Source organism: Notolepis coatsorum (assembly GCF_963971535.1).
Source record: "Notolepis coatsorum genome assembly, chromosome: 14".
NCBI lineage: Eukaryota > Metazoa > Chordata > Actinopteri > Aulopiformes > Paralepididae > Notolepis > Notolepis coatsorum.
In genome coordinates, this window is record NC_140178.1 from 67,071,309 (window position 1) to 67,092,145 (window position 20,837).

A 20,837-nucleotide genomic window follows, 5' to 3' on the forward strand; every position below is an offset into this window, starting at 1 on the left:
TTGCTAAACAAACGTAGTCATTGCATGTCATTAAATCAAAGAAACAGTGGTGAAGTTGTGTAATGTTTATATAGAGTTACAGTTTTTTGTGACATTGAGCATTTCTGGCCTGAGGCAGGCTGGGAATGGGCGGTGGCGGTAGTTGTACTGGACAACGTATGGTTTTTTGCTGCGCGGTCTCGCCTGGCTGTATTATCCATTGTTTTCCCAAACATTTGCGGTACCATTGTTGCCGCTTGGCGTTCCGTGATTTATGTCCAGCTGTCAGTGTCTCTTTGCTGTGAGACGTCTGATGTGAAGCCCCTGGCCAGACTGAATTTGTTCTCAAGTGACCTGCCTGGTTAAACACAATTAACACGGACAAAAACACACACACGCGCGCGCGCACACGCACACACACACACCTCAGCCCATTTCCCTCTGACTTAAACTCCCATCACACTCCCCTCAGCCAGCACCTCAGATAACATGCACATGCACACACCACACACCTCAGAGAGAGAGAGAGAGAGAGAGAGACTGTCTCACACAGCACTGATAGCGATACCTGGAACGATAGACTTGGAGGGCAAAGGGAAGGGAGGATTGAATAAAGAGAGAGAGAAGAGGGGAAAGGCTCACTGAACTCCTCTCCCCTCTCTCTCTCTCTCTCTCCCTCTCTCTCTCTCTCTCTCTCTCTCTCTCTCTCTCTCTCTCTCTCTCTCTCTCTCTTTGTTGGGCATCATGGCATCCCAGCTATGAGTGTCATTTTGTTTTCCAGGCTCGTGCCAGTCTCGCCGAAAGTGTTTGCGAGTCAACAGCCCGTATGAGTGTAATTCAAGGCAACATGAGAGAGAGAGCGCCACTTAGCTTCCTCCCCCTGAGACACACATCTGCTGTGTTTACAAATTGCTGAAAGCCGCCTTGTCGCCCTGCAGCGGTGGAGAGGGATCGGAGGAGGAGGGATGTGGGCTTGTTAAATATATGGTGAGCAGCAGCACAAAGAGTGTGTTAATGTACGTGTGTGTGTGTGTGTGTGTGTGTGTGTGTGTGTGTGTGTGTGTGTCTGTCTGTCTGTCTGTCTCACTATGTATTGGAGAATATATTTTCTTTGTGAAATATCAGTGTTGAGTCTGATTGTCCAACTCTTTCTGCCTTTCTCTCTCTCCCCCTCTTTCTCTCTCCCCCTCTTTCTCTCTCCCCCTTTTTATCTCTCTCCCCCTCTATCTTTCTCTCTTTATCTCTCCCCCTCCATCTCACTCTGCCCCTCTTTATCTCTCTCTCCCTTTCCCCCTATCTCTCTCCCCCTCTTTATCTCTTTATCTCTCTCCCCCCCTGTATCTCTTTATCTTTCTCTCCCGCCCTCTCTCTCTCTCCCCCTCTTTATCTCCCTCTCTCTCTCCCCCTCTCTCACACACGAGATGAACAAACGTGTGCTCTGCTTGTTCCCATTTATCCTGCATGTCTACATATCCTAGATGGAATACCAAACTGAGCATTAGTGATGTTAGTCTCCTCTGACCAACACAGAGAGACACGGAGGAAATTGTGGTGCCCTCTCTCTCTCTCTCTCTCTCTCTCTCTCTCTCTCTCTCTCTCTCTCTCTCTCTGTTTCTCTCTCTCTGTTGCTCACTCTCTGTCTCTGTCTCACGCTGTTTCTCTCTATCTCTCTCTGTCTCTCTATCTCTGTGTCTCTGTCTCTCTGTTTCTCTTCCTTAATCTCTCTCTCTTTAGATGAGTTTCATCTGTAGCAGACTGCTCACTCCTCTACCCTCACTCTCTCTCTCTCTCTCCTAACTACCTATCCTCAATAACTCATAGATGTTACTAAAATAGTCATCGCCAACACTTTTTATGAAGGTACACAGAGGGCACACACACACACACACACACACACACACACACACACACACACACACACACACACACATACACACACACACACTCTGACCCAGCTGCTGTGATTTACTGCACATATGTGATCTTATCTCTTGCCTGACTCTCCCTCACTGTCTCTCAGCACATCTAACAGTAAATCACCTGAGTTCTGTGAGCTATTTATTAGTGTTTTATTGTAGGTCTAACCTGCCTCTGTCATTAAAGCAGCTGATTTAGAGTGGATGTGATAAACCATGGAGCAACTAACATAGAAGTGCGGTTCCCATACGCAGTCTGTTTAGCCTGGACCAAAGGGGGGAAGGTAAGACCCAGGTCTGGGACTAGGGTCAGAGGCCCCTTTCAGACATGCACTGGGGACAGTGCACTGAGAAGTGGGTACTGGGATTGCCTGGAGTTGCCTTTTCAGACATTTAGCAAAAAGCATGTGTGTCCTTGGTCAGGAATGAAATTGAAGAGAATGAAGATAACACAGATTTGATCCACCACCCATACTGTTTCATTTAATTATCAGCGATAAGGCCAGCTGCAATGTTGTGTATGGAACATGGTTAGTCTATATTAATCGATACGCCCACTTGCTCGCGGCGCTCTGTGAATACTACGAATGATGATCAGCTTGTGTTTGGACATGGGCACAGTTGGTAATTATTACGCAGACTTAGGTCTAGGGAGCTGGGAGGGTCAACTCTGCGCAGAATAATTTGTTTGGACTCTGATTAATTAAGGCCAGGATTCCAGTCCATGTCCGAAAGGGGCCAGACTGAGGCTAGCTTGTTGAACATAGAAGTTCAATTGATAACCTTTCAATCAGCCATTCCCATTCAGATCTACTACGTTGGGTCCAGAAGGAGCACATTTATATCACTTGTGCTCTTTGGGTTTATTTGTTCTTTCATTGGTTGGTTGAGTGTGTAGGTGGTTGGTTGGTTGGTTGGTGAGTTGGCTGGTTGGTTGATGCATAGGTTGGTTGGTGTGTCGGTGGGTTGGTTGGTTGTTTGGTGAGTTGGCTGGTTGGCTGGTTGGTTGGTTGGTGAGTTGGCTGGTTGGCTGGTTGGTTGGTTGGTTGCTGAGTTGGCTGGTCGGCTGGTTTGTTGGTTGGTTGGTGTGTTGGTTGGTGTGTCGGTTGGTGTGTTGGTTGGTTGGTTGGTTGGTTGGTTGGTTGGTTGGTTGGTGTGTCGGTTGGTGTGTTGGTTGGTGGGTTGGTTGGTGGGTTGGTTGGTGGGTTGGTTGGTTGGTTGGTTGGTTGGTTGGTTGGTTGGTTGGTTGGTTGGTTGGTTGGTTGGTCGGTTGTTTGGTCGGTTGTTTGGTCGGTTGTTTGGTCGGTTGTTTGGTCGGTGCATTGGTGGGTTAGTTGGTTGGTTGGTTGGTTGATGCATTGGTATGTTGGTTGGTGCATTGGTATGTTGGTTGGTGCATTGGTTGGTTGGTTGGTTGATGCGTTGGTTGTTTGGTTGGTTGGTTAATGTGTTGGTTTGTTGGTTGGTTTGTACGTTGGTTGGTTAGGGCTTTGGTTGGTTTGTTGGATAGTACAATGGTTGGTTAGTGCTTTGGTTGATTTGTTGGATAGTATGATGGTTTGTTAGGTTAGTGCTTTGGTTGGTTTGTTGGATAGTATGATGGTTTGTTAGGTTAGTGCTTTGGTTGGTTTGTTGGATAGTATGATGGTTTGTTTAGGTTAGTGCTTTGGTTGGTTTGTTGGATAGTACGATGGTTGGTTAGTGTAACTGAGGGGTACAATTCCCTGACTGTATTGATAAGTATGGTATCATTAAACCACTACCGCTTTATGTACTTTAATTACTGGCCATACAGTACATGATATATAAATATGATGAACACTTCCCACAATAAATCGGTTCCACACAAAGTTATAATTAAGTATTTATTGCAGCAAAAGGTACATAATATACTTCTCTATTATACTTTGAATGCACTTGTAAGGCAAAGGAATGTGCGTAGGCAAATCAATAATGAATGTCCATTCTCTGGTTACGCAGGAGGTAATTATACGACCTGAATCTTAGGGAATTATATCTATGGTGCACTGGTGATATATAGCGGGAGATACTGAAGGGTCCCCCCGGTTGTAAGCCAGCAGGGGTAGAGGATCTGTCGGTAGTAGAGAGTCTGGTCAACGATGACTAAGGAGACTCCAAGTACAGGAGACGGTGCAATAGTCTCTTGATCCACAGACGAATACAGCTGTTCTCCGTAGACTGTAGCTCCACAGTGAAGAAAGCTAGCCTGCCTCAGGCTCTCTGAGGCGCAGACTCGACGTGGCTCCTCACAGGGTAAATCCCACACACGTGTAGGCGTCGGCGATTCTCCGCTCCATAAATCACAGGACCAAAACAAATATAATCCAGCCGTAAATGGCTATGCAGTCGTCGGGTAGATTAATCCAGTGTACATGTCCACACGATCCTCGTCTAGGTCTCCTCGGGTGAAAGCGCCATGAAAGCAGCCCAGCCTGGATAAGCACTCTAGCTGGTACGAGGAAGCGTTGGTGATGCTGGTCACTGTAGAACTTTAGCCGCACGATACACTATACACAAATAGACTATTACTGACTTAATAGAAATATGTCGCACTCGACGGTATAGCGCCAAACTCTGACACTTCAGTTATTAATTCGCACGCGGTCTCAATGCTCTCTTTGGGGCCAAACAGTCCATACTTCACCGCACGGAGTATCGTGGGTCAGGCTTCAACTTTAGTTCCTAAGTGCTTCTGTATTCACCTGCGCCATATTTATATGCACGGCGAACAATCTAGTGCCCAACCTCATTTCTGTCTCGTATTCTTGGGCAAGTCCGGGCATGTACAGACATGTCTTGACGGTGGCTTTGAACCTGACTCTGGAGGCATGGCCCTGGCGCCTGTGGACCGCTGTCCAATAGGAGAATGAAATATTATGGTCTGTACTAGGCTAAAGGGATATTCCGTGTATATGTACAAGGAATATACAAGGGATATCAAAACGATATACAAATACTATGCAATATATATCAATCAATAAATATATATATTCGGTTTAATCTGATCCTTTGTAACAGCCGCCTCCTAATTAGTCCCACCTAATTAGCTAAGCAGAGACAGATTAACCGCACTGTCCACTACTCAATGTCTGTTGTGAGGGGTCGGGCAGTTCACAAAGTCATGGGGTCATGGTCGTCATCGATAGTATCGGGGAGCCTTGGCAGTTCTATTAGCCTCGCCACGGGTCGGGTGTAGATCCGTCCTTGGACGAGCACTTCGGCTGCTCGGACCTTTCCGTCGGCACCGGTGATCACTTTGCCTACGCGGCCAGCCGGCCACATAGCTCGGGGTAGTGACTGGTCGATAATCATGACGACTGTTCCTTCTGTCAAATTGTCTCTCTTTCACCCATTTCTGGCGGGTCTGTAGAGACGGTAGATAGTGGAGTAGGAAGCTGTTCCAAAACTTGTCAGCCAATACTTGACTGTACCTCCACATTCTTCGGCCGTTCGCTTCTTCAGGCCTGTACATTGTCTGTGGTAGCGCAGGGTCCAGCCGCTCCATCAAGAGTGTGTTGGGGGTGACTGGGTCGACATCTGCTACATCACTTGAGACGTAACCGAGGGGCTTTGAGTTCAATACTCCCTCGATCTCCGTGAGGACTGTCATTAAGACTTCTTCCGCCACGGTCTGGGCCCCAAGCACGGCGTACAGGGCTGTCTTTATTGAACGTACTTCTCGTTCCCAAGTTCCACCGAAGTGAGGTGCGTTCGGGGGATTAAACTGGAAGTCAATCTGGGATGGAGCGAGGTGGGTCTTAAGTTCTGGGCCCATAGCTTGGAAGCTCTCTCTCAGCTCTCTTTCTCCGCCTTTGAAGTTTGTCCCGTGATCAGACAATAATATAGACGGTTTGCCTTTCCGCGATGTGAATCTTCGGAAGGCCATAAGGAATGAGTCTGTGCTCATGGTTGGAAGGAGTTCTATATGCATCGCTCGGGTGGTCATGCATTTGAATACAATACCCCACCGCTTCTCGGTTCCTCTTCCTTTCTTTATATACAGCGGGCCAAAACAGTCCATACCGGTGGAGTGAAAAGGCTTGTCGCCGAGTCGGAGGCGACAGGGAGGTAGGTCAGCCATCCGGGGTATACTGGGCTGCGCTCGCCATTTACGACAGTCTAGACAGGTTCGCTGGAAGCGCCGCACTGCTTCTCTCCCTTGCAGTATCCAATAACGACGTCTGATCTCCGCGAAGACTCTCTCTGCCCCGGCGTGATGCACATCCTCGTCGTATTTCTTTATGATCAGCTCTGTGACCTTGTGTCGGCTGTTTAAGACTATCGGGTACTTGACGTCATCCGGTAAGTCTGGAGCTCTCCGCAGACGACCACCCACTCTGATGAGACCATGGGCGTCGCTCTCGGGGGCTAGGTGGAGCAATCTGCTGTCTGATGGGACGGGCTTTGCTCCCTGTAGACCGTCTAGCTCATCGGGAAACGAGTCTCTCTGGGCTCGTTGTAGGAGAAGAAGTTCTGCTTCTTCGTAGTCAGCTGCAGTAATGTCAGTAGTGAGCTGAACCTCTGGGTGGTGCCACAGGAATGTCTTTAGCTGCGCACTCTCTAGGGTGAGGCAATCGTCTATGTCGGGGTCTGTGGAGACGAGTGTGTTCAATCCACAGAACATAGATTTCTTGTTTTCGGCCTCCTCTTTACTCGCTTCCCGTGGGGTGGGTGTAGGCCACTCTTCTTCCGGGAGCTTGAGGAACTCTGGCCCGTCACTGTATAGGTTGTGACGGGTGAGGTCATCCAGGGACATTCCCCGGGTGATGACGTCAGCTGGGTTGTGTTTTGTGTCCACATACCTCCAGCTTGCTACTTCTGTTAAATCTTGAATCTCTGTGACTCTGACTCCCACGAAGACCTTGTATCTGCACGAATCAGACCGGATCCATGTGAGTACTGTCGTGGAGTCTGACCACAAGATTGTTCTTTGCACCGGAATGGTGAGTTCACGTTGGATTAACGTGGCGAGTTGCGCTCCTGCTAGGGCTGCGCAGAGCTCTAGACGCGGGATAGATTGTTGCTTTCGTGGGGCTATTCTTGAGCGAGCCAGGATGAAAGCAGTATGTATTTCTCCTCCCTCCTCTCGGGCACGCAAGTAGGCCACCGAACCGTAGGCTACTTCGGAGGCGTCGCTGAAGACGTGCAGGTCCATCTGGCACGTCTCCGGCCTCACTGTGGGTGGGAAGTAGCTGCGGCGTATGTTGACACCTGGGAGTGAGCTGAGTTCCGTCTCCCACTCTCTCCATGTGGATGCAAGGTGTTCGGGTATGGGGTCGTCCCAGCCCTGGTCCTTGTCCCATAACGCTCTTACAATCATCTTTGCCCTGGTGGTGTAAGGTAGAATACATCCCAACGGGTCATATTGTCTGGCGAGTGTTCTGTATACACTCCGTCTGGTGGTCGGTAGTGCAGTCGACCTTCCCTGCTCCTTGGTCAGGGGTGTGTGTTTATAATGGAGCGAGTCTGTTTTGAAGCGCCAGACTAGTCCTAATGTCATTTCTTGGGCTTCTCCTGGGATGGTCGCCATCCAGGTCTCGCTGCTTGCTGCCTTGTCCTCGGGGGAGAGGCTGCGCAATACTTGCGGGTCGCTGCTGGCCCACTGCCTGAGATCAAAGCCGCTTTTGATCAGGGAGGCGCGGAGCTTGAGTAGAAGGGCCTCGGCTTCTTCTGGCGTCGAGACGCTTTGCAGACAGTTGTCCACGTAGAAACTATTTCCTACACTTTGTCGGACCTCTTCATCAGCTGCTGGGTCCTCTGCGACGTGTTTTTGCAGTGCAAACGTAGCACAGCATGGGCTGCATGTGGTTCCGAAAGGGAGGACTTCCCATTGATAGATGGCTGGTTGCTCATCCCCGATCCTCTCTCTCCATAGGAACCGCAGCAGGGGCTTGTCCTCCTCCACTAGTCTCACCTGCAGGAACATCCCTTTGATGTCGCCGCTGATGGCCACCTTGTCTTGGCGGAAACGTAGTAACACGCCTAGTAGAGAGGGGCCGAGTGTTGGGCCGGGCAAGAGCTCTTTATTCAGATTTTGTGATCCGATCTGGTAGCTGCAGTTGAACACAATACGATCCTTGCCTTTGTGGTGGACTTTGTGGTGCGGCACGTACCATGATTCGGTCGTCTGATCGGCCTCTTTAATGTCAATTTTCTTTATGTGTCCCGCTGTGATTAGCTTGTTAATCTCAGCGCGGTACACAGTCTCTTGAGCGGGGTCTCTGGCTAGGCGCCGCTCTGTGTTCAATAGATACCGCTCCGTCGCTTCTTTTGGGGCGTGGAAGGTAGGCATACCCTCTCGCCTCAGGAGTGGAGTTGCGTATCTCATCACTCCGTTGACTTTGACTCTCTTTGTCCCCTGCTCGAGGAGGGCTATAGCGTAAATGTCTTCCTTGGAACGAATGTCTTTCTTTTCGTTCTTAAAGGGCATTGTCTCTAGTGTCCATAGCCTCTCGACATGCTGTAGGAGGGTGGTGTCTTCTTCTGTCACTCTGGAGTGGAGGCAGTTAGTGGCTGCTGTTCGGTTAAGAGACTTAGCGAGGGGGCCTTGTAATGTCCATCCTAGGCGGGTCTCGACTGCTGCAGGACAGCCTCTGGGCCCTGTGTGGACCCGGTCAATCGGGACGCAGGTGCACATATTTATCCATCAGCTTGGCGATGGGGTAGGTGTACTGCGACAGGCCTATTTCTTGGCTGGTGAAAGCGTTAGTAATCCTATACCGTCTCTCTGGCTGCCCGCTTGCTGCGATAGTGAAGGAGACATTCTCGCCCTTTATCGTCTTTAGATCTCTTCTTATTGTCCGAATCGTCATCTGGTTTTCGCTCCCCCGCAGCCCCAGCTGGGCCGCAGCGGACGCGAGGAGAAGGGTCTTCTCTGACCCGTCGTCAAGGACGGCGTAAGTGTCCATGACCTTATCTTGGTAACTCAGTGTTACGCGGACCACCTTTAAGAGCACCCGGGCGCCCCCGCTGCTGGCGGGGTCAATGTACATAACACTTGCCTTTGTGCTGCTTGAGGGTGCAGGCTTTCTTCTGTTACTGTCGTGTAGGACATCTAGGTGGGCTCCGTCACACCGTCTACACCTCTTCTTTAAGCGGCAATCGGCTGCCATGTGACTGCGCGCACATCGGTAACAGCGTCGGTTGGACTTTATCCATTGACTCACCTTGTCGGCGGTCATCTTCTTGAACGTGTCACATTGTGACAACCAGTGTTCCTTTTCGCAGTACGGGCACACCATCTTCCACTTCTCTTTCATCGAGGGGGTACTGTGGTTCTTGCTGCTCGGTACTGATTCTGATTGGTGCATGACGGTCACCAATCTTCGGCCATCGTTTGCTCTCCTAGGTCCCTCTCTGGAGCTTGGGGTGCTCCGCATGAACGTATCCAACCGTAGGCTGTTGACTTCTCTCGCCAGGAAGTCGGCTAGGTCTAGGAGGGATGGCTCGGGACCGTTAGGATCACGGTGGTCTCTTTGCCGCCTGAAGCGCTCTTGTCGGGCGGGCGGAAGCTTCTCTAAAATCCTCTCGACATTAGAGTTTGCGTACAGTTCGTGCATACCCTTTTCTCTTTGCGCCCCCAGCATCCCTACCAGGGATTGTACCTTGATAGACAGGTCATCTAGTGAGCGATTGTCTGTGGCTGGGGGTAGGCGGTCAATATGCCTTATCTCTTGTATTACGTAGTCCCATATGCGTCCATATCTTTGGTCGAGTGCTGCTAGAGCCGCGGTGTATGGGGTAGTAGAGGTGGCATAGGCCAGCGCTATATTGTGCGCTCGGGGCACCTTGAGGTGCTTCAATAGGATAGCATATTTGTACGGTTCATCAGCTACATCGGACATCATTGTCTCTAAGCACATTCGTAGCTCCGTGTACTGTGCTCTGTTCTCGTGGGTGAAGTCCGGAAACGTCGGTGTGCCAATGTATGATGCCATGGATGGCTGGCACATCGGTGAGCGTTGGAAGAGAGGCCTCCTAGGCAAGTCTCCTCTTACGCCTCTTGGTGGGCTGGTACCTGCTGGATACCATGGCCCGCGTATCCAGGTGCTGTTCCTCGGGGCTGGTCGTGCGTCAAGCTCACCCGTGAATTGAGTCGGGGGTCTGTAGCGCAGAGCCGCGGGGGTAGAGCCTGGGCTGTACTGGACCTCCTGGTCCTGTGGAGTACTGTGCTGCTGTCGGGCTTGACTCTCCTCTCCCTCTTCTTCTTCCTCTGGCAGGTCATCTAGATCCTGTAGTCGTCTATTTAGCCTCTCCGCGGTGTAGACCGTTTCTTCCTTGTAGCTGGGTCTCGCTTGGACCGGTCGGGGAAGGAGTTCGGAGGGGGGTATAGGCTCTCTCTGGTGGTCGGGCTCAGGGTCGCTTGATCGGGTAGGGGAGGGTGCCCTTGACCCCTGTCTTGACGAGGCCCTGGAACCCCGTGCGGAGGGAGGGGGTGTTGCCCTGGTGATCAGCTGCTCCATTATCTGCGCTTGTAATCGGTCGCGCTCGGCTTCGCGCTTGGTGAGAGCGAGGTCGCGCTCTGCTTCTCTTTGGGCACCGGCAGCGGCGCGCTGGGCTTCGGCGGCGGCGCGCTGGGCTTCGGCCCGGTCCCTTCCCATATTCTCTTCCGTCTGAAGGCGTCTAATCTCTAGACGTATACGATCTTCGTCGCTCCGTTGCTGCGCTTGAAGGCGTTCTCTTTCCATGGAAGAATGTTCACGCTCACTAAGCGTCTGTGCTTGGAGTCGATCGCGCTCTGTTGAGGCTGCTAGGCTGGCGAGGAATGCCTGTGCCAGCATCTTGTCCGCCTCGCTGGGGGAAGACGCTGGTTGAGGTGATCCGCTCCTGGCAGTACTCGTTGGAGATCTGTTCTCCTGTGGCGAGTCCTGGAGATCCATCTCCGGGATGCTCTCCTCTTCTTGTAGCGGGTAGAGTTCCATCCCTGGAGGGCTGTCTTTATCCTGGAGCTCTCCGGGGACTACTTCTTCGGTCTTGGCGGGGGGTAAAGTCATGTCAGGTCCCTCCTGGTCTCCACCGTGAGCTTGGTCAGTTACGTTAGAACCCACTAGGGCCTCTATTGGCGGGGTAGCCTGGTTGATAGGGTCGGACATAATTTTACTATCTACTTTTTCCGCGTTTACCGTCTGTAGAAAGCTAGGTAGTATATTGGCAACGTAATCCTCTAAGTACTGAGGTGTCTGCCGTCTACGCTGCGGGCGATCTACTTTAGGAGAACCGTTTTGTGGAGTGTTCATCATAGGCCATGTCAATATTAATACCACTATATTAATATTACGCTAGTTACCCTCCGGCTCGAAGGACCAATTGTAACTGAGGGGTACAATTCCCTGACTGTATTGATAAGTATGGTATCATTAAACCACTACCGCTTTATGTACTTTAATTACTGGCCATACAGTACATGATATATAAATATGATGAACACTTCCCACAATAAATCGGTTCCACACAAAGTTATAATTAAGTATTTATTGCAGCAAAAGGTACATAATATACTTCTCTATTATACTTTGAATGCACTTGTAAGGCAAAGGAATGTGCGTAGGCAAATCAATAATGAATGTCCATTCTCTGGTTACGCAGGAGGTAATTATACGACCTGAATCTTAGGGAATTATATCTATGGTGCACTGGTGATATATAGCGGGAGATACTGAAGGGTCCCCCCGGTTGTAAGCCAGCAGGGGTAGAGGATCTGTCGGTAGTAGAGAGTCTGGTCAACGATGACTAAGGAGACTCCAAGTACAGGAGACGGTGCAATAGTCTCTTGATCCACAGACGAATACAGCTGTTCTCCGTAGACTGTAGCTCCACAGTGAAGAAAGCTAGCCTGCCTCAGGCTCTCTGAGGCGCAGACTCGACGTGGCTCCTCACAGGGTAAATCCCACACACGTGTAGGCGTCGGCGATTCTCCGCTCCATAAATCACAGGACCAAAACAAATATAATCCAGCCGTAAATGGCTATGCAGTCGTCGGGTAGATTAATCCAGTGTACATGTCCACACGATCCTCGTCTAGGTCTCCTCGGGTGAAAGCGCCATGAAAGCAGCCCAGCCTGGATAAGCACTCTAGCTGGTACGAGGAAGCGTTGGTGATGCTGGTCACTGTAGAACTTTAGCCGCACGATACACTATACACAAATAGACTATTACTGACTTAATAGAAATATGTCGCACTCGACGGTATAGCGCCAAACTCTGACACTTCAGTTATTAATTCGCACGCGGTCTCAATGCTCTCTTTGGGGCCAAACAGTCCATACTTCACCGCACGGAGTATCGTGGGTGAGGCTTCAACTTTAGTTCCTAAGTGCTTCTGTATTCACCTGCGCCATATTTATATGCACGGCGAACAATCTAGTGCCCAACCTCATTTCTGTCTCGTATTCTTGGGCAAGGCCGGGCATGTACAGACATGTCTTGACGGTGGCTTTGAACCTGACTCTGGAGGCATGGCCCTGGCGCCTGTGGACCGCTGTCCAATAGGAGAATGAAATATTATGGTCTGTACTAGGCTAAAGGGATATTCCGTGTATATGTACAAGGAATATACAAGGGATATCAAAACGATATACAAATACTATGCAATATATATCAATCAATAAATATATATATTCGGTTTAATCTGATCCTTTGTAACAGTTAGTGCTTTGGTTGGTTTGTTGGATAGTACGTTGGTTGGTTAGTGCGTTGGTTGGTTAGTACATGCGTTGGTTGGGTGGTTGGGTGGTTGGTTCATGTATTCATGTGTACTGTTGGCCATTGTGTACATGTGATTGCTTGCAGCGTAGCATCTGTGGTCTTGGGTGAATACCTGGTAGCTCCAATTTGCGTAACTTGCATGTCTTCACTCGAGTTGAAGGTTTGTTTGTTCAAGCCAGGAAACCCACAATGCAATATCATTTCAACAACAACATCAAATTACTGTTGTAATTCCTGCAACGTTGACATTGTGAAGAGGGGGAGATGTGATTGGATAAGAGTGATAAAGCATAATTTGAGATTAACCAAAAAGTACAGGCAGTGTGTGTGTATGTGTATGTGTATGTGTATGTGTATGTGTGTGTGTGTGTGTGTGCGCGTGCTGCTCTGCACATGCTGTCACATATCCCAGGAATGTGTGTGTGTGATGCGAGTCAGACCCTCCCCCAGTCCGTGTCTGCATGATAACCGACCCTGAACCCCTGCAGCCCCTCTACACCAGAGAGATGGAGTAGAGACAGACGGGCTGATAACAGAAGAGATAGAGTACACGCTGAACGTGTGGTGGCAACTTAACTCTGATAAGACGGGAGGATGAAGATATCGTCTCTGGCGTCGGTTCCTGGATGAAAACATTACTCGCTGCTCGCTCACAAAGGTTCTCTGTTGAACTGCTTCAAGAATGTTTTTACAACGCCGTTGTAAAAGAGAGAGTGGGGAAAATGAGATTTGAAGTTGTTTTATATATTTCTCTCTTTATTTATCTCTCTCTCTCTCATTTGTCACACGCGTACCCAGCCGTGCGGGAAAAACAAATACTAAACGCTAATGTTTTCTGTCAGTAAATTGCTGGGTTTTATGGTTCTAGCTTTTCCAATAACCCTGCCTTGGCTGTCCATGAAGGAAAGGCTCCAAGACACATGCCATGCACGCGCACACAGGCACTCACACACACACACACACACACATACACACACATACATGCACATGCATGCACACATGCTCACACACACACACACACACACACTACGGCTGAGCCCAAACATTCGAACGTTCGGACCTTCGTTCGTTACGTTGCCATTCGAATTCTAAATCAACATTCAAATCTTTTATTTTTTATTAAAAAAAAGATTTTCTTCTTTTTTATATATATATATATATATATATATATATATATATATATATATATATATATATATATTTTTTTTATGTGTCTATTCATTCTGTTTAAACCAATGGGGGTTTTCTTCACAGTTGCAGATAAAGATTAGGCTACACTAATATTATAGTATTAAAACTGAGTTATATTCATTAACACATTTACGGCCATTGGAATTCCCCATCTAGCTATAGCTGGGCCAGCTTTCCATTACACACTTTCACTGTGCGTCACGTTGTTTGTAGAGCTAAATCTATATTTTATGTTATAGCTATGGATACAATATCATGGTCATTTGACAGTAAGAACCTTCCGTTCAAGATGCAAAAAATTCAAAATAAATCCATCCATACGTTCCCGTTTTATACCGTGGTGAATATGAGTGTTATTTCGGAATGATCGGGGCTAATTCCTGTGAGGCTATTTATAAGCCGTAAAGTGTATTATACCAAATCCATTGGCGTTTTGTCCCTACACACGCTACAATAAAAAAATCAAATGCATATGATAGGTATTATGTTTCATCTTGAATGCATGAAGGGGGGGGGGGGTAGTTTCTGATTAATTGATTGATTAATCTGGCCGGTACTGCACCTTCGGAGTCCCAATATGCCTTTTACAGGCAAAATACAGCTCCCTGACATTGAATAGGGTATTAAAATTGAATAAAAGGGAAAAGGATCTAAAAACGTATATATATACGTTTTTGGCCATTAACACTTTCAGTGCCAGCCATGCGGGCGCTAAAGGGTTCCGTATGCCAGCGTCCACTTCAATGATAGAGCTCTCATATTTATAAACGTATAAACTATGTCTTAAATTATGGCTATGTGTCTAATCTGGCCGTCGCTTATCAATGACTTGTTTGCAGTCAACATTGTCGAAACGGATTGTTTTTTAATCGGTTCATTTCCGTTTTATACCATTTTGAAAAACGCTTGTTTTCAGGAAAATATAAAGATTCTGTGATAATCGCCCTTTACTGGAATATTCTGGAATACACAAAAAACGTTGAAATTTTTCGGCCTATTTATGAATAGTTTTCAAATAAAGGCTAGATTATCGATAGTATATGTGTACTTATGCACGCTATAGAAGCGAGCTGAAAAATCTATTCTCTCATTACCTGATCAGCACACACACACACGCACACACATACACAAATACACTAGTATTTTCCCAATGGAGCTCAGAGAGAGTTTGCAGCACTAACGTGGGACTAGATTGATGAAATATGAATTCAAATCGCTAATTAAAAAAAAGCAAGATTTATCGTCGCTGGCACTCAACGGTTGGCATGAACTAACGATAAATCTCGTCGCTGGCACTCAAAGTGTTAACCGCTGGCGCCCAAAAACGTATATATACGTGGTTGGCCGGGAATGTGTTAAAGAAAGTTGCGTTAATAAAACATTTAAAACATTTAATCAGATTAATCACTTTATTCAAATTGAGGATTTAGTTTGAGGATATTTATAAAAAATTTTAAAAAGTTTGAGAAAGGAAATTGAATTTTTTTTTTTATTATTAAAAACAAAGGTTCGAACGTCCGTTCGAAAAACCCTGACGAAGTTCAAAGCCCAAGGGCTTCGGGGACAGCCCTAACACACACACACACACACACACACACACACACACACACACACACACACACACACACACACACACACACACACACACACACACAACATAATGGACACACTCGCATCACAGGCACCTACTCATTCATAGACAGTGGAGCTTGTTTCTTCTACCATTGACTTATGTTCCTAGATGTGTGTTTTTGGTGCACAGTCAAGAACTACCCATCATCCAGGACACGCTGGTTGAACGTTTGGAGGAACATTTGTCAAAACATTGGACCCCAAGCTCATATGATGTCACAGTGCGCTCGTGGCGTCTAGCGAGCCATTGGCTGAGTCGTCGGTGTGTAACGGCCAGTCACATTGACCATAGTCAGTTTAGCTGGACAGGGTTTTTAACTGTATAGTAGTCATTCATCATGTCCATTATTGGTGGACTAGTGTTTTTAAAGCAGACTTTATTGGGCAGTTTGTGTGTGTGTGTGTGTGTGTGTGTGTGTGTGTGTGTGTGTGTGTGTGTGTGTGTGTGTGTGTGTGTGTGTGTGTGTGTGTGTGTGTGTGTGTGTGTGTGTGTGTGTGTGTGTGTGTGTGTGTGTGTGTGTGTGTGTGTGTGTGTGTGTGTGTGTGTGTGTGTGTGTGTGTGTGTGTGTGTGTGTGTGTGTGTGTGTGTGTGTGTGTGTGTGTGTGTGTGTGTGTGTGTGTGGGTGGGTGGGTGGGTGGGTGGGTGGGGGGGGGGGGGTTTGGCTTCCCCACAATAGGAAACATGGGACTAGTTCAGGTTTTAACTGGGTGACATCATCCTCTATTTTTTCCCGATCACAAATCAACACACCATGTGGAGTGGCTGACTCACTGGAACCAGATTGAAGCGGAATTGACCTATCTCAAACACTGCCCGCTCTTTTCGTGATCCGTCGAGCAACAGTTGTGATTCGAGGATCAAGAAAAGAGGGGCAGGGTTTGAGATAGGTCAATTGATGAATTGTACTTCTCAGTTATATACATCTGGTTTGTGTAACTCGGTGAGCAGTCACATGTATGTTGTGACGTTACCGTGTGAAGTATAAATATTTTTTTAAAGGCCACTTGTTTGGTTTTTCAGATTCTCACCTCATCTCTCAGCTGTGTCTGTTCCTGTTTGTGTTTAGCGCTTTGAGGAAAAAAAAGCAACCATGACGACGAGATCTCGGCGCTCTTCCTGTGGCCTCGCAGCAGAGAGGTCACTCGGGGTTGTGACCTCCCCTCTCTGCCTCTGTCTCTCCTCCGTAACGTCTGGCCCGCTCTCATCTCTCCTCGTGTGCTGCGGTTCCCAGGCCCTCGCTGACAGGTCATTTAACGGCTGTCTGGCCCCCGGCCCTTGATGCCGGGCCCCGGGGGTTAACGTGGAACGCATTGCTTCCGGGGCTCCGGAGGGTCCATCGTGGTACCTTTTTGTAAACAACACCGCGACATCAGAGACACAGACGGACACAGGCTAAGGTGTTGCAGATGTAATCTTAGACTTGGTGCTACGATCTTTGGCATCTGAACCGGATGTTTTTCTTGTAGAAAAACCAACTACCTGCTCATTTGAATGTTTACCAAAAACAGAACTGTCTCCCAAAAAGACGTCAGCGTTTTGACTACCTGGTCACATCAGCCAGTGGATTGGACAATTTTCCCCAGGCACTTAACCCTTTCAATACCATACTACAGAAGGTTTCACTACCACACTACAGGCGGTTAACCATCTGTAGTGTGGTAGTGAAAGGGTTAACCTTCTGTAGTGTGTTAGTGAAAGGGTTAACCTTTTGTCGTGTGGCAGTGAAAGGGTTAACCTTCTGTATTGTTGCAGTGAAAGGGTTAACCGTTTGGTAGTGTGGTAGTGAAAGGGTTAAGCTACTTACACCAGCCGGAATGACTTGGAGAAGAGAAAATAACTTCCAACTCCAGACTAAACCCAACATCTGACTGGTGACAAGGGTTCAATTTCCCGCTCTGCATATTGTATGAATATATAATAGAATATGCAGACGTCTTATCTTGATATCTCCCACCAGGAATGCTGGTGAACTTTTTCAGCCAAACCGCGTGTCCTTCTTCCACCCTGACCCCCAGGTGCCCACCCACACATCAGCTCTCTCTGCAGCCAGGGCAGGGCTCACCGCCGAGGGTCTGAGGGGGAGACCCCAGGTGACCACCCACACATCAGCTCTCTGCAGCCAGGGCAGGGCTCACCGCCGAGGGTCTGAGGAGGGGGAGAATCCCTGGTGGTTAACAGCCAGTGACACGGCAGCTTTATAGCTTTATGAGACAGTCTGCTCCAGGTAGCCATGGCTTTTATGGGTCTGCCCTCGCCTGGGAGACAGACCTTGGGGATGGAGGGAGAGACGGAGAGAGTTTTGTTTGTGTGTGTTTGGAGGAATGTGTGTTTCTGATGTTTCCTATTTGTCTGAATTAAACCTGTGTGTGTGTGTGTGTGTGTGTGTGTGTGTGTGTGTGCGCGTGTGCGCGTGCGCGTGTGTAAGAGGGGGAAAGAGAGTGTGTCAGTATGTGTTTCGTGCCCGTATGATCGTCTGGCTGTCAGAAGACCCCCCCCCCCCCCCCCTAGAAATTCAGATTCAGTATTTAATTTCTTGTGTCAACAGTATGCGAAGCGGTCCCGCTGTCAAGATGTGGCAAGGCGGCCTGCGCGCCGACTTGTCCCTAGAATTGTTTAACTACTCATTATATTGTTAGGAGCTGTTATTGTTTGCATACTTGCTGTGTTTTGCGAGGGGGGATCAATAGCGAGCGGGTGGGCTGTATTGAATGCACAGCGTATTGTGTTCCTGCGGCCTGGCGTTGTTTCCCCCAGCGGGGGGCATTAGTAGACAGATATGCGGCGGGGGTAGTGTCAGTGTGAGGAAGATGGGGCTGTACTGATGACATGTTCTGGAATGTTCTACAGTTACTCCAGGATAAACAGTCCTCTGGAGGAGAAGTGCTGGTTGGGGTTTTGGCGTGGATGTGTTTTCATCAATGACAGCTTGGCATGTACTGTAGTGTGTGTGCGTGCGTGTGCGTGTGCGTGTGTGTGTGTGTGTGTGTGTGTGTGTGTGTGTGTGTGTGTGTGTGTGTGTGTGTGTGTGTGTGTGTGTGTGTGTGTGTGTGTGTGTGTGTGTGTGTGTGTTAGCACAAGGCCTCCTATAGGCCTGGGGACCTGGGACTGTGTGTTGGGTTGGTGGGTGTTAGCACAAGGCCTCCTATAGGCCTGGGGACCTGGGACTGTGTGTTGGGTTGGTGTGTGTTAGCACAAGGCCTCCTGTAGGCCTGGGGACCTGGGACTGTGTGTTGGGTTGGTGGGTGTTAGCACAAGGCCTCCTGTAGGCCTGGGGACCTGGGACTGTGTGTTGGGTTGGTGGGTGTTAGCACAAGGCCTCCTATAGGCCTGGGCACCTGGGACTGTGTGTTGGGTTGGTGGGTGTTAGCACAAGGCCTCCTATAGGCCTGGGGACCTGGGACTGTGTGTTGGGTTAATTCATGTGTGATAGCGCGCGCCTACTGTCAGGGGTCAAACTTGGCCTGGTGGAGCGGGGAGAGGAGAGAGGGAGAGAGTGGCCGCTTGGCAGCCCATCTGAGAGCCTCGTCACTAGGGCTCAGACACAGCCACAGCTGGCCTCTCCAACCAACAATCCTGGCCTTTCTTCCCCCTCTCAGGAACGTTGCACGTCAGGTTTAATTCCCTTCTAATGAACTGGCTACTGAAGGTAGCAAGGCAGGCCCAGTGCCCTGATTAAAAACACACACACGCACGCACGCACACACACACACACACACACACACACACACACACACACACACACACACATACTTCTGGGGAAGCTTAGCAGGCCCACACTAGCACTTGCACCAACCCCTGCTTACCATGACAAGGAAAATAATGTTGAGCAACTACCATTGCCACCCTAGCCTGCCAAAAGAGAGCCAGTTAAGAACAGTTAAGGTTCTGTTTTATGCTTCATAATTCATCTAAAGTACTGAATATGATTGTGGATGAATGCAGTCTGGTCTGAACATTTAATGTCAGTCATTTCATTAAGCTTCCATTCTTATATATCCAGTGTGTGGGCGACGAGGAGGAAATTGAGCTGAATGTAGGGTAGGAGGCTGATCGTTAGGCCTGGAACTTTGGTCTGCGCCCCATGGGAACGGCTTATGACCGAGACTGTGTTAATTGAAACAGTCAAAGCATTCTGGTTGCTGAAGGCTTGCATGTGTGTGGGATGTGTTCGCGGTAGACTTGGATCCAGCTTGCCCTGCGTGTGACCCTGCGGCTCTGCCTCTGTGGCGAAGGCTTTAGAACGGGTGAGGCAGAGGGAAGCAGCACGTCAGCATTTAGCCACCACTGCTGACGACAGTCACACGGGCCTTTAACGCGTGGCTTTGGTTTGGACCACGGTGACACTTTGACATCTATTCTATGAGAACTTAGCCTTCGCAGAATCCCATAACATAACGCCACACACACAAAAATGGAAATGTTTACGACGGGGACGATGCTCATTATTTTTGCGATATGATGTTTGTTCGCTTGCCTTTGGCACTGTCTGGTCCATTTTGGTAGATGCTTTAATGTTCTGACGTTTCGTGGTGGTAACTGTCGCCAAACCATAAGCTGCTTGGAATATTTTCAGTGATATAATTAATTAATTTAGTTAGTTAGTTAGTTACAACACATCTTCTATAATTTCCTTTGACACCACTGTAAAAGTAGCTGCTATGAAATGGCCCCTGTATTGTCCAGCTTAATACTTATCTATCTAATAAGTATGCCTTTGAGGGAGTAGTGTAATCCCTTAACAATGGAGAGCAACTCATCCCAACCGTCCTGGAGAATCCAGAACCTATCTGGGTTGCCAAGTCGGACGCTATTCCATTCTAAATCCCATATAATCACCGGTGGATTTTTCCGCATCAATCCTTCTGTTGTTGAGGCAACCGAAACACCTGTGGGCCCAAAAGCATGAGTGTGGCTAAAATGCTTGGCTGTGTCTAACAACTGAAGCCTGCTGTGATAGCGAGCACCGGATATGGACAGAGATAGAAGGGTCATAAGGTAAATACTCAGCCATGAAGGGAACATGATGGCAGGTCATCATTGGACACTGTTGTTAGCTTCATAGCAACCTTGGCTGATAGTATCATCCCCACAAAGAAGGCGAGGGTGTTCTGAAACCAGAAACCGTGGGTGGACAGTACTATCAGAGCAGCTCTGAAAAGTCGCACCACTGCTTACAACCTGGGCAGAAAGACAGGAAACATGGAAGAGTACAAGACAACAGTCTACACTCTGCGCAAGGCTGTTAAACTTGCCAAAAGGACGTATGCTGACAAAATGGAGGCACAAATGGCACAGAATGACACAAGAGGCTTATGGCGGGGACTGAGGACGATAACTGACTACAAAGTCAGCGCCCCCTCAATGGGGAGCGACGACGCCTCTCTCTCAGACAA

The 20,837-nt window shown here is 48.6% G+C and overlaps 1 protein-coding gene across 1 annotated transcript in view; it reads left to right on the forward strand.

Annotated features, from left to right (window-relative positions):
- Positions 1–20,837, forward strand: part of coro7 (coronin 7) — a 301,330-nt gene that overhangs the window by 224,651 nt on the left and 55,842 nt on the right.